The sequence below is a fragment of the Oncorhynchus masou genome, chromosome 14 (assembly GCF_036934945.1).
Source record: "Oncorhynchus masou masou isolate Uvic2021 chromosome 14, UVic_Omas_1.1, whole genome shotgun sequence".
Taxonomy (NCBI): Eukaryota; Metazoa; Chordata; class Actinopteri; order Salmoniformes; family Salmonidae; genus Oncorhynchus; species Oncorhynchus masou.
Genome location: NC_088225.1, coordinates 31,930,218 through 31,944,774, shown reverse-complemented (window position 1 = coordinate 31,944,774; position 14,557 = coordinate 31,930,218). Strand labels below are relative to the sequence as shown.

The 14,557-nt window shown below is 46.0% G+C and overlaps 1 pseudogene; it reads right to left on the bottom strand.

Moving 5' to 3' along the window:
- The window catches only part of LOC135553777 (ras-related protein Rab-26-like), a 99,994-nt pseudogene extending 85,767 nt beyond the window's left edge, over positions 1-14,227 (bottom strand).
- Positions 14,228-14,557: the final 330 nt, after the last annotated feature.

Sequence of the window (14,557 nt, the reverse complement as noted above, 5' to 3'; positions counted from 1 at the left end):
TGAGCTAAGATAAGGTGGGGCTTTCCCCAAAAAGACTTATAGATGACCTGGAGCCAGTGGGCTTGGCGACAAATATGAAGCGAGGGCCAGCCAACGAGAGCATACAGGTCGCAGTGGTGGGTAGTAGTGGTGGGCTTTGGTGACAAAATGGATGGCACTGTGATAGACTGCATACAATTTGCTGAGTAGTGTTGGAGGCTATTTTGTAAATGATGTCGCCGAAGTCAAGGATCGGTAGATTAGTCAGTTTTACGAGGTTGTTTGGCAGCATGAGTGAAGGATGCTTTTTTTGCGAAATGGGAAGCCGATTTTAGATATAATTTTGGATTAGAGATGCTTAATGTGAGTCTGGAAGGAGAGTTTACATTCTAACCAGACACCAAGGTATTTGTAGTTGTCCACACATTGTAAGTCCGAACTGTCCAGAGTAGTGATGCTAGATGGGCAGGCAGGGATCGGTTGAAGAGCATGTATTTAGTTTTACTTGCATTTAAGAGCAGTTGGAGGCCACGGAAGGAGAGTTGCTAAATGACTAACATGTAAATGTATGACCTGTCACCACAGACACACCACAGATCATTAGAAATGCCACGCATGTCGATATAGACTGAACTATTACACACAAGCTCAGAAAGGCTGGGATCAAGGGAAGGGACGACAGCCACCGAGGTCAACAGTGGCCTTGCACTCTAATCAGAGATGGTGATGAACAAACACATGCATCGACAGACGCTCGCTCTCTCACACACAGGTGTACATAAATACAACAGCTGTCAATAGAAAAACATTCATGCACTCAACCAAGGAGAGACACTGGACATGACAACAGTTGAAGAGACATATGTCTAAGGACAAGAGAGGTCAAGCTCCTGACATACCCAGCAGGACCTGAATGAGAACAAGGACAGAGCTATCAGTAGTCTAATCAAGGGGACTTGGTGATTGGGAACGTTTCTTGTGGACCGCCACTAACAACACTGGTCTCTGTGAAGACTATCAAAATGCCTATAGGGATGCATAACAAGAAACACCACCAGGGTTGTCTCAGAATAGGAGCGCTGTTCTAGGACTAGTTCAGCCTTTTAGGTCATAATGAATATGATTACAAGGACAGGAGGGGATCTGTTCCTAGATCAGCACGCTTTCTCTGGATACGGGCCCAGAACCCCAGCTTTGATCTCAGATCCACATGAGCTTCCATCAATTCCACTGATACCTTTTAACCAACCGACTTTATACATGATGAAACAGAACATTTGTCTCGTCCCGAAAGGCATACATCTAGGCTGTGTCCCTATGGGCCCCAGTGAAAGGTAATGCACTGAATAGGGAACAGGGTATCATTTGGGACGTAGCTGTATAATGCCAGGAGATGTCACTCAGGGAGGGAAAGACAGATTTATGCAGTTAGAAGCTGACTTTTTTTCCCCAACAGGATCCGACTAGCGTTTGTGCGTTTGAATGAGAGCAGTAGGATTGAGAGAGTTTACTTCTACACAGGAGAAGAGGTGAGGTAGATTATACAAAGAAATGGGGAGGTAGGGAGGGAGAGCGAGAGAGTCTGACGCTCAACAACAAATCAGTAATAAACATAGAGCCCATCAGAAGAGGTTGTTATTTGGCTTGGAAAGAGGAGAAGAGGGGAGAAGGAGAAGAGGAGAGAAACAGGATATTGCTCTATACAATCTGCTCTCCACCTCTCCCTTGTGTCTTTTCATGCTCTCATCCTTCCTTTCCCTCAATGCCTTTTAAGAGGACGTACGCACCCACCGCTGTTGCCATCCAATGGGGACATTTCCTTGACCCATTATGGTTGTCATGGGAATATTGGTTGTTAAGGGAATTATCAACTCCTCTCGCTCAAGTTGAAGACATGTAAGGGTAAATGCTAATGTTGATAGTATTCGGTGCACTGAGTGCAGACCTGGGTTGAACATTTTAAATTTGTTGTTTTCTTTGAAATATTTTAGGTGCGCTTGATTTAGCTTACCTGAAAGGACTGTTTTATTGGTTCCATTATACCAGACAAACTAAATCAAATGCTTCTAAAGTATTTCAAATAAAACATGCTATTTCTATCCTGGTTTGCACTGAACAAATACCAGTTAGACCAAGCCAAATTGATCAAATTCGGCAAGACGGTATAGTTTCTCTCTGCTGTAATGTGTTGCTATGGGATTTACTGCTGTTGATGAGATACTGTATGATTCCATTTCCCCACCAGTATCTTTGGGGAGTCAACAACAGTGACACCGTCTTCCACTCCTCCTCACACATATTATTCTCAGCAATGAGATATATAAATATCCAAAGTGCAATCTGGAGAATAACTGAAGTGACGTGACTATGTTTCAACTCTCAGACAATGATGGATGAGAACAATCACAATGTGAGGAGAACAGTGAGTGAGTGAGTGTGTGTGTGCAGCACATCGATAGGTTGAAACATTGATTGCTTGTATCTGTTGGTAACAGAGTTGATGAGCCTGACTGGAGCGTCTGACAGTCTAATACATATTGTTCACATCTGGACCAACTCCGAGTCTGTCCATAAAGTCATTGATTGACGTGCTTTGGTGAGACAACAGACAGATGCATACACAACAACTTAGCTTCCTCCAATTTCTCTCATTGGAATATTGCACTTTCGCTTGCACAAATAGGCTACCCTGGGGCGGCAGGGTAGCCTAGTGGTTAGAGCGTTGGCCTAGTAACCGGAAGGTTGCGAGTTCAAACCCCCGAGCTGACAAGGTACAAATCTGTCGTTCTGCCCCTGAACAGGCAGTTAACCCACTGTTCCCAGGCCGTCATTGAAAATAAGAATGTGTTCTTAACTGACTTGCCTGGTTAAATAAAGGTAAAATAAAATAAAAAATAAATAAAAAATGCAAAAACACACACGTGGAAATGGCAATCTGCTGCCTAATAAACCACGTGGAAATGGCAATCTGCTGCCTAATAAACCATGTGGAAATTGGAGACGCATCATAAAGTGTCTAGAATCAGGTCAAATCTGGACACATTATGCATCTAGCATTCTTCGTAATTACAAGGGCTTGAAACCAGAAACCAGTTCTAACCTCGCTGCAGAAACATTGCCCAGCAACCACAGTTGAGACTAAATATGGACTAGAAGTGCCCACCCCCCTCACTCCCTCACTCTTCATTCGCTGTCACATGAGTAGTTTGATAACCTATTTCATAAAGGAAAATTAATTATACGAACAACAATCATTGAAATGTTGTCTTTCCTATTGAAGATGTGCCAGGCAGCTGCAGCAGCCACTGCCTCTCTCTTTCTCGTCAATAACAGATTTGTTTATGTTCTTCTTAATAAACAGAGTATGCAGATTATATAAGAAATTAATGAATAAAATAAATAAAAACACAATTAATTGCATCAATCAGTATCCCTCTCTTATGTAACCAAACCAAAACCCTCCTGGGAGAGCATGCCTGGGAGCGTCCTAAACCAATAGAAAATAGGAGCTGAAACAAGCTTACATAACCACAACAAAAATCTAGCAACATTTAAAATGCATGTTGGACATTAATCAGCATTCTGCTCTTAAAGAGGCAGAACACAGAGAATACCAAACATTAGGAACACCTTCCTAATATTGAGTTGCACCATCCTGGACATGAACCCAGCCCTGACACTGGAGAGGCAACAGTTACATAATGGAGGGATAAAGGGAGAGTCAGGGAGGTAGGAAAGAGAAAAAGGGAAATATAGAATGGGGAGAGGGTGAAACAGAGAGAGAGAGAGTTGTTGTTCAGCTATGTGGGTATCAACTAGTTCAATATACATCTGCGTGATCAACTAAAAACCCCAGTGTCTACAGCTACACCTTGATGAGACATGTTATCCCTGTCCAGAAACAACCCGAGCTCTGAGGAAGAACATAGTTCCACCCAATGAACAAATGAAGTCAGGAGACAGCACAGGAGTTGAATAATAACAGCATTTATTATTCAGAATAATGGAAAAACAATGGATTTTGGAGTCAGTTCCACAACCTATAAAACATTGCACCTCAGTCAGCCCTATACAACATGCTGACATCTACCTTTCAAGTGTTTGGACAAGTGGTGGGCAATCTTACCCTGCAGGGTCCAGTGTGGGTCCAGACCATGAAGCGTATCCATCACCAATCATCTAATTACTTACAACTATTTGCTTCTCTCAGATTCACTAACATGTAAGATACGGTTTAGGCCAATAGAGTCAATGATCAACTCAGGCTTTTCTTTTTAAAGCAGCAGCAGCAGCAGAGTATAGTCCCTCCTATTAGAAGCATTGAAGCAGCCCACCTAACGGGTTCAGCTGAAAACATAAGGCCATTACTCTGCAGGAAGTTGTCAGGGTTTTGTGTCAAGTCGAAGGCAACAAAGGAGGTAAAGATCAGCTGGGTTAAACCAGCCATGATGAACAATAGTCCAATAAAGTTAATCACTTCGGCTTTAGACGGATTCCTCTTGATGCTGTTAGTGCACTTTGATCTGTAGAGGAAGAATATCAGCCCTATAAATAATATCAGCCCGAGCATAAAGGAGAAGGAGGAGAAGGATACAATCAGTTTCCTTCTGTACTGCAGAAGGTCTAACATCCCTAAAGCACATGACCAGGTCACCATGGAGATTATCCATCCTATGACCCCCGTGGTGATGGCCGCGACCTCTGTTCCACTTGTATACAGAGTTCTGCTAAGTATGGCCCCTCCAATCAGGAGAAAGGCTGCAGCCCCCAGCCGAAGTAGAGCGCTCCCCCAGTTCCCTCTTCTCTCTAGTCAACTTATTGGAGGAGTCGCTGAGGATTTCCTGGCCTTCCAGGAGACAGGAATGAGGATGAGAAATCCGGCCAGGATGAAGAATATTCCTGTTATAATGATCAACTTGTATATCTTGCCCTTAATGTAGTTGGTGGTCTTGTGCCCGACCATGGAGACCATGACTCCCAGAAACCCCAGGATAATAGCCATGATGGTCATGGCTCTGGTGGCCTGCAGGTTGGAGCTCCATGCGGAGCTTGGCATGGAGTCGTAGACCTCACACTGAATGTGGCTCGTGCTCCTTTTCACACAGCTTATCCACAGGCCGTCCCAGACCACCTCCGTGGTGACAAAGTTAGCTGCTGTGAAGGTTGTCTCCATCCAGGTGGGGAGTGCACACACTACAATGGTGGTGATTAATCCTATGACTCCCAGGACGATGCCCACAATCTCCACGTCCATCGACATACTGGGTCCCTGGGTACATTTCTCTACACCTGCCCTTCCTGGAGGTACAAGGATGTGACTCAACAAAGACATTTCAAAACCGCAGAGATTTTGAACTTCCAGAGATCCTGGAGCTATGACAGCTTAAGTCTTTACAAAGTTCTAGAACAGCAGATTATTTCACTCTGAAGTTTGTTGCTGAGGTCTTCTGTAAGATAAGACAACTGAGCCACTCAGTAGACCTCTATATAATCGCTCAATACTGTGATGTCGTCATGGAAACATAACGTATCACTACAGATTTGGGTCAGTATGTGGTTGTGGTTGAACTAGTGCAATGTACCGCTGTGTCTTCCTGGTCTATTTAAAAGTTACTGTTACATAGGAAATTATTTCCACCAGTATGTTTTACCAAAATGTCAGATTAGTGTCTGTGTGTGTGCATGCATGTGTGCATGTTTGTCTGTCTGCGTGTGACTGTGAGGTGTTTTTATGATACAAAAGGAGACATATCCCTCCCTGAAAAAGCTATCTGATACACAATGCAAATTGCTACGAACGCCATTGAACTGTGAGATGAAGAAAGCATCAGATGTCCATTTCACCAGGTCTCTGGGAGCTCAACTGAAAACATTTCAATAGCAGAAGTCTAAAGTCATTTACGCCCACAAACACACACTATGGGACCAGACACACACCTCCCATTCAGAGCCGCTGTCCATGACCTGCTAACGGGAGTCTGAGAAATCATTTACGGGGTCTGTCATGATCCAGGCACTCCAAAGGCCAGAGCAATCAAGCACAGAGCAATCTCCTGGTCTGTGTCCTACATGGAGCACTACCCTACATGGAGCACTACCCTACATGGAGCACTACCTACATGGAGCACTACCCTACATGGAGCACTACCCTACATGGAGCACTACCCTACATGGAGCACTACCCTACATGGAGCACTGGAGCACTACCCTACATGGAGCACTACCCTACATGGAGCACTACCCTACATGGAGCACTACCCTACATGGAGCACTACCCTACATGGAACACTACCCTACATGGAGCACTACCCTACATGGAGCACTACCCTACATGGAACACTACCCTACATGGAGCACTACCCTACATGGAGCACTACCCTACATGGAGCACTACCCTACATGGAGCACTACCCTACATGGAACACTACCCTACATGGAGCACTACCCTACATGGAGCACTACCCTACATGGAACACTACCCTACATGGAGCACTACCCTACATGGAACACTACCCTACATGGAGCACTACCCTACATGGAGCACTACCCTACATGGAGCACTACCCTACATGGAGCACTACCCTACATGGAGCACTACCCTACATGGAGCACTACCCTACATGGAGCACTGCCCTACATGGAGCACTACCCTACATGGAGCACTACCTTTAACCAAAAAAGCAGTGTACTGTGTAGGGAATAGGGTGGCATTTGGGAGGCAACCCAGCCCTTTCAGCCAATCGCAGCAAGGTAAACAATCCCCCCCCCCCTCCACCACCCGTGGATGGCCTTCTGCCACAGCAGACCCTCTCATCATTTACTGATGAGGATAGATTTTATACCCTTCTCTCTCTCCTGCATAAACACACATACTTAGACTGTAGACACACATCCATCCCATACTTAAAGCCAACATAGAGGCTGACACATAAGTTATGATTGTTTTTAGCAAGTCCTGCAACGCATTATGATAGTATATGGAGAAGGCACTAACATGGCCAGAGGGAGTGGTTTCTACAGCATGAAATTACATATAGAATACCACTAGTGGTGCAAAAATGGTGTGGCCCAGTAGAGATATGAATGTTCTATGCCTGCTATATCTAGGTTCATCCAGTATGAGAATCAACAAAAGCCACAACTGTGACCATTTTATGAGAAATAGTGAAACATAGAAATATAATTACTTGAATATCAGTTATATTCATTCAATTTCCTTGGTGTGAATCGTAAAGGTTTTACACGCTGGATGAATCTAGTTGATGAACCCTGCTGTAGAGGAACTGTCGTACTGTAACAAGAGGCCATGCAGAGGGGAGCCAGGGAGAACCTTGAGGGTAATAATGACAAAGGATTTGAAATATAATGGCAATGAAATACATTTGATTTAATAGGATTGAATGGGAAGGTTTTATGGTGTGAATCACAAAGGTTTTACAAGCTGGATGAGATCCAGTAGAGGAACGGTTTACCAAGAGGCCATGCAGAGGAGAGCCAGGGAGAACCTTGAGGGTGAAAACGTAATCACGAGGGTCTCACAGCGCAGCAACACAATTAAATAACCAATCAATATGACATGAGCAGACCAGGCAGTACGCCTTTATGTTAGGAGTTCAGAGCCGCTGTGGCTAGTCAGATAATGCTACAGCATGTGTGACCACTCTAAAGGAAAGGCTTTAAGGGCTATAGCTTGCACTAGCCTTGAGTCTATAGGGTCCGAGGTTAAACGTACTGAAAAGAGATTAACAAAAGCAGTGCAGTAGCATTACATCATTAAGCAATACAGAAACACAATGAAGGAGAAACCAACCAGGAACAACACACGTGCACACACACGCACAAATGCAGGCACACATACACACCACAGGAGGCTGGTGGCACCTTAATTGGGGAGGACGGGGCTCGTGGTAATGGCTGGAACAGTATAGGTGGAATGGTATCAAATACTTCAAACATATCACTGCATTCCAGCCATTATTATCAGCCGTCCTCCCCTCAGCAGCCTCCACTGACACACACATAAACACCCCCCCCTCCCCCAGACTCATTGGAAATTAAATTCCAGAACCAAGACTCATTCCTAGATGTATTTCTTTCTGCCCATGGGGGGCCGTGGATTTGGCACAGGAGAGGAGATGCCAATCAGCAGGGGACGGTTCCTAAATGAAAGCATGTCAAACTAATTTAAGAATCGATAGGTCTTCCAGAGAGAGACTGGTATCCACAGAGGAAACACTTCCAGCCGCAGGGCTTAAGGACACAGGAAAAGCTCTGTTCCGGAAAAAATCTATTAAAAGTTCAGCCAGGAATGGACCCATTTTATATACAAATATGAGGTATGAAGGACATTGATTGAACGTTACCCTTTTTATAGAAACGTGTGTGTGTGTCCATGTATTATCCATCCCCACTCACCCTGAAGTCGATGCCCACAGTAGAGATGAAGCTTCCTGCCAGGAAGGCTCCGTCTTTGAAGCGCACCAGCAGACAGGTCTTCCCCACACGGAGTCTCCCACCAGCATCACCTACAGCACAGCAAGAGGGACAAACTGAATGAAAGGGGTTTTAACACACATCCCACAAAGCTGCACAAAGGAAGGTTAAACAGTAAGTGAACATTCCCTTTGTCTCAATGTAACAAGGACAAACTGAACATGACAGGTTCCAGCACACTTCCCCAGAGAGACAAAACAGTTCAATAGTATTTCAGCACAACCCCCAATCTCCTCCCTCATAACGTCCCTGATCACAACATATTGGTGTGTCCCAGCCGCGTTGTTCCAGCCGCGTTGTTCCAGCTGCGTTGTCCCAGCCGCGTTGTCCCAGCCCCCAGTTGTCCCAGCCAGCGTTGTCCCAGCCCACTTTACAATAGTGCGTTGTCCCAGCCCGCTGTCCTGGCGTCGTGAGCGTTGTCCCAGCCGCGTTGTCCCAGCCGCGTTGTCCCAGCCGCGTTGTCCCAGCCGCGTTGTCCCAGCCGCGTTGTCCCAGCCGCGTTGTCCCAGCCCCCAGTCCCAGCCGCGTTGTCCCAGCCGCGTTGTCCCAGCCGCGCCGTTGTCCCAGCCGCGTTGTCCCAGCCGCGTTCCCAGTCCCAGCCGCGTTGTCCCAGCCGCCCAGCCGCGTTGTTGTCCCAGCCGTACCAGCCGTTGTCCCAGCCGGGTTGTACCAGCGTTGTCCCAGCCGCGTTGTTCCAGCCGCGTTGTTCCAGCCGCGTTACATTTACATTTAAGTAATTTAGCAGACGCTCTTATCCAGAGCGACTTACAAATTGGTGAATTCACCTTCTGACATCCAGTGGAACAGCCACTTTACAATAGTGCATCTAAATCATTTAAGGGGGGTGAGAAGGAACAATTTATCCCAGCCGGGTATCCTAGGTATTCCTTGAAGAGGTGGGGTTTCAGGTGTCTCCGGAAGGTGGTGATTGACTCCGCTGTCCTGGCGTCGTGAGGGAGTTTGTTCCAGCCGCGTTGTTCCAGCCGCGTTGTTCCAGCCGCGTTGTTCCAGCCGGGTTGTTCCAGCCGCGTTGTTCCAGCCGGTTTGTTCCAGCCGCGTTGTCCCAGCCGGGTTGTCCCAGCCGGGTTGTTCCAGCCGCATTGTACCAGCCGCGTTGTCCCAGCCGGGTTGTCCCAGCCGGGTTGTTCCAGCCGGGTTGTCCCAGCCGGGTTGTCCCAGCCGCGTTGTCCCAGCCGGGTTGTTCCAGCCGCGTTGTTCCAGCCGGGTTGTCCCAGCCGCGTTGTCCCAGCCGCGTTGTCCCAGCCGCGTTGTCCCAGCCGCGTTGTCCCAGCCGGGTTGTTCCAGCCGCGTTGTCCCAGCCGGGTTGTCCCAGCCGGGTTGTCCCAGCCGCGTTGTCCCAGCCGCGTTGTCCCAGCCGGGTTGTTCCAGCCGCGTTGTTCCATCCATACTCCAGGTTAAGAATCACTGCTGTACACAATGGCTATGTTCACTACAGGAGATATCAGACCAACCATTATAACTCCAATCACTTATGTGACTTTGGGTCAGTCTCTTAACACAGGTAAACATCAGGACCACAAGTGGCCATAAGGAAGTCACCTAGACATTATTGCACATCTGGTCATTTGTTTTGTTCAGCATTATTATTAGATTCTCATTAAACCTTATAATAAATGGATTAAAGCGGTCTCGACATGTTGGTGTTTGGCCAGTAGAGATGAGTGTGACTGGGCATCTGGAAATTAGGTTCTGCTCTTAATTTTGGTCAGATAGCAATACTGAATTATGTGCCTGTGCGTGTGTGAGAGTGTCCTGCTGCACACATTCCCCTCTTTCTGGGGCCTAATGACATTATAGAGTTGATGTGTTTAGTGTAATCAGTAGAGATGCAGTAGAGATCTAGCCAGGTCAGGTCAGGTTGATAAAATCTCAGTGGCATCTTCATTCCTCTAATCTTCTCTCCTGTTCCCACATCCTCTCTTATCCTTATCTACCCCTCTTCTCTCTTCCCCTCTCATCTCCTCCTCTGTTCTTTCATCCTCTCCTGTCTTTTACTCTCTGTCTCCCACTTAAAACAGCAGTATTTTAAACAGACCCAGGCAGAGTGAATAGAGCAGGAAGTGAAGTACCCTGTTTTTCCTCTGTTAATCATCTCCCAGACTATGCGCTGCTCTACAGAGTGTACAGTGAGTGACATATGGCAGCTGCCTCAGCACAGATGAGCTGTAATAAAGCAGGCTCTCGCAGGCCGCCAGCCCCCGCACACAGCGGATCCAGTGGCGCACCGCAAATCAAACCCTTTTGTAGGGTGCAGGCTACATCTCATTCCTGGCCCAGTAAAGTGACTGGAAAACGCTGTGGTTTCGCTCTCAGTGTCTATGAGCAGAGTTTCCCTCAGCACACAGAAAACTCAACTTCTCTCTGATGTTTGAGTCAGTGACTCGAACATCAGAACATTGGAGTTTTTTCCCCACACTGGTTTTAGCCGTTGATTCAACTGATATTTCACTCAAAAACTGAACGCATCTTCATCATAGAGCACTTTCAGGACAGAGCAAAAACTACCTTGTGACATGCTCATTGTTTTGGGAATGTATTAACAGTGGAATAATGAACTAAATATCTAAATATAGTTGAAGTGAAGTGATCCTTCAAGGCTCTTGTTTTTGGGCTTGAATGATGAAATTAACAGCCTCCAGTTGACATAATGCTTGTGAGCTCAACTGAGGTGAGCAATGAGTGAAATGCTACAAATGAGCTCCACTGTGCGAGTATTTCTGGGTAATAGTCTCAAGGGTGCCAAATTGAATGACATTTTGTAAATCTGCAACTCTCTCCAGGTGTTGGGTTGTTGCTCTAGGCCTATCCTTTTCAAGAGCTGCCACATTTCTAACTGACTAAAACAAAGAAGGGTGTGGTTGCGAGGCCGGTTGGACATTCCTGCAGTCAGCATGCTCCCTCAAAACTGAACAAAAATATTAAAATGCAACAATTTCAATGATTTTAATGAGTTACAGTTCATATAAGGAAATCAGTCAATTGAAATAAGTTTCATTAGGCCCTAATCGAATGGGGCCACAGTGTCTCCTGACCCCTCCTGGCTCAGCCTCCAGTATTTATGCTGCAGTAGTTTGTGTCGGGTCAGTTTGTTATATCTGGAGTACTTCTCCTGTCTTATCCGGTGTCCTGTGTGAATTTAAGTATGCTCTCTCTAATTCTTTCTCTCTCGGATGACCTGAGCCCTAGGACCATGCCTCAGGACTACCTGGAATGATGACTCGTTGCTGTCCCCAGTCCACGCTGCTGCTCCAGTTTCAACTGTTCTGCCTGCGGCTATGGAATCCTGACCTGTTTACCGGACGTGCTACCTGTCCCAGACCTGATGTTTTCAACTCTCTAGAGACAGCAGGAGCGGTAGAGATACTCTTAATGATCGGCTATAAAAAGCCAACTGACATTTACTCCTGAGGTGCTGACTTGCTGCACCCTCGACAACTACTGTGATTATTATTATTTGACCATGCTGGTCATTTATGAACATTTGAACATCTTGGCCATGTTCTGTTATAATCTCTACCCGGCACCGCCAGAAGAGGACTGGCCACCCCTCATAGCCTGGTTCCTCTCTAGGTTTCTTCCTAGGTTTTGGCCTTTCTAGGGAGTTTTTCCTAGCCACCGTGCTTCTACACCTGCATTGCTTGCTGTTTGGGGTGTTAGGCTGGGTTTCTGTACAGCACTTTGAGATATCAGCTGATGTACGAAGGGCTATATAAATAAATTTGATTTTATCTATGGATTTCACATGACTGGGAATACAGATATGCATCTGTTGGGCACAGATACCTTAACAATAAGGTAGGGGCGTGGCTCAGAAAACCAGTCAGTATCTGGTGTGACACCATTTGCCTCGTGCAGCACAACACATCTCCTTTGCGTAAAGTTGATCAGGCTGTTGATTGTGGAATGTTGTTTCACTCCTCTTCAATGGCTGTGTGAAATAGCTGGATATTGGGAGGAACTGAAACACGCTGCCGTACACAGATCCAGGGCATCCCAAAAATGCTCAATGGGTGACATGTCTGATGAGTATGCAGGCCATGGAAGAACTGGGACAGTTTCAGTCTTCCAGGAATTGTATACAGATTCATTTGACATGGGGCCATGCATTATCAAACTGAAACATGAGGTGATGGCGGCAGATGACTGCTACAACAATGGGCCTCAGGATCATCACTGTATCTCTGTGCGTTTAAATTGCCATGTATAAAATGCAATTGTTCTTGTTGTCTGTAGTTTATGCCTGCCCATACCATAACCCCACCGCCACCATGGGACACTGTTCACAAAGTTGACCTAATATTGCCCCCAGCACGAGGTGCACCTGTGTAATGAACATGCTGTTTAATCAGTTTATTGATATGCCACAACAGTCAGGCGGACAGATTATCTTGGCAACGGCGAAATGCTCTTTCATTTCAGCTCATGAAACATGAGACCAACACTTTACATGTTGCATTGATATTTTGGTTCAGTATATCCTCACTCTTAATGGAGCAACAGGAGTATATCAGAGAAATAGACTACCTTTCAGACAGCCTAACTAACAGTGACTCATCAACAGGATGGGGATTGGTAATAAACCATGTTGGCTCTTCCTAATAATCACTGCTTCCCTTTGTTTAATCAGTTGGCTCGTCCTAATAAATCAGTCACTTCAAAGACAGAGGGGCACATCACCGGAGGGACAGCCAGAGGGGAGACAGTTTGGCAACACATTTAGGCTTGGCACAGAAAGGGAAAGAGAGAGAGGGAAATGGCGAGAGAGGAGAGGAAAAGGATAAGAAAGGAGAGAAGAGAGAGAGAGAGAGAGATGGGGTAAGGAAGAGAGAACTTTGAAGCAGTGGCAGGATGAATTGACAGCCATCACAACCTGTTGATTAGCCTTAAGACGACACGGCTTCACTAGTACACAGAAAACTGCCAAATAGAGAATACATTATGAGATGTGTTGGCTCTTGCTCCCATATGTGACCTTCAATGGTTGCTGAGGTGCTATTGATTGTCTTTAGTGACACAGCTGTGGCAGAGGCAATAGCTCAGTATGATGAATGAGTGTTTTGTGGTCTTGTAAAACACCCCAGGCTTGACAAGGTGAACACAAAAGGTCACTGTGGTGATTAAAGTTATACACAACATAATGTTTACATCCCATTAGTCCTTTCAAACATGTAGGATAACCTAGGTCTTGGCCTACTTGCTTGATGCACATTCACACATTACATGTATTATCTTATCAACCTGCCATGTGTAGCCCATCAACCTGTCATGTGTAGCCCAACAACCTGTCATGTGTAGCCCAATAACCTGCCATGTGTAGCCCATCATCAACCTGTCATGTGTAGCCCATCATCAACCTGTCATATGTAGCCCATCATCAACCTGCCATGTGTAGCCCATCATCAACCTATATATATAGATATGTGTTGTTGAATAATAATAGCCTAACAAACTAGCAATATACTGAGATAAAATAATAAAGTGACCTAATGTTATTGTTTACAAATAATGGCTATCATAGCATAATGCTCAGGTGCATTTACCTTGAATGCGATGTCATAAAACTCGCTGCTGTTGCTGAGTGAGGGTCTGCTCGGATGAACCATACCGTTCGCCTGCACCACGCTCCCCGTCCCTGCGGTGCTCTTCCCAGTTTCCCCTTCTGGTTTCCGGTGGAGATGCCTGTCGTCGGACTGCTGTTGGCGTTTTTGCCCTTACCCGCCTTTTTGCGGGACATTGTTTTCACTCCAAACAGTTTATAGTTTTTGAGAAAGTGTGACGTCTGAGAGAGTGGCGCGAAATATCTGAGCGTTCGCGGACGATAAACAAGATTAATTATTGGTTTTTGTTTTAGAAGTTGTGCAGTGGGACTGAAATAAAAACATCTTCTCCGGTTTCACCAGCACGTTGAGATCATGGCTACCGACACTTTTCTCATGTCACAATACAACAAGTGAACGGTTCGAATTGCGTCTTCTCTCTGTAGAGCAGAAACCACACTGCTCGGCAACCTCCCGAAGCACAGGTGAATTGCGCTCTTGTCCTTGTTCCGGTCCCTCCTGCTTTT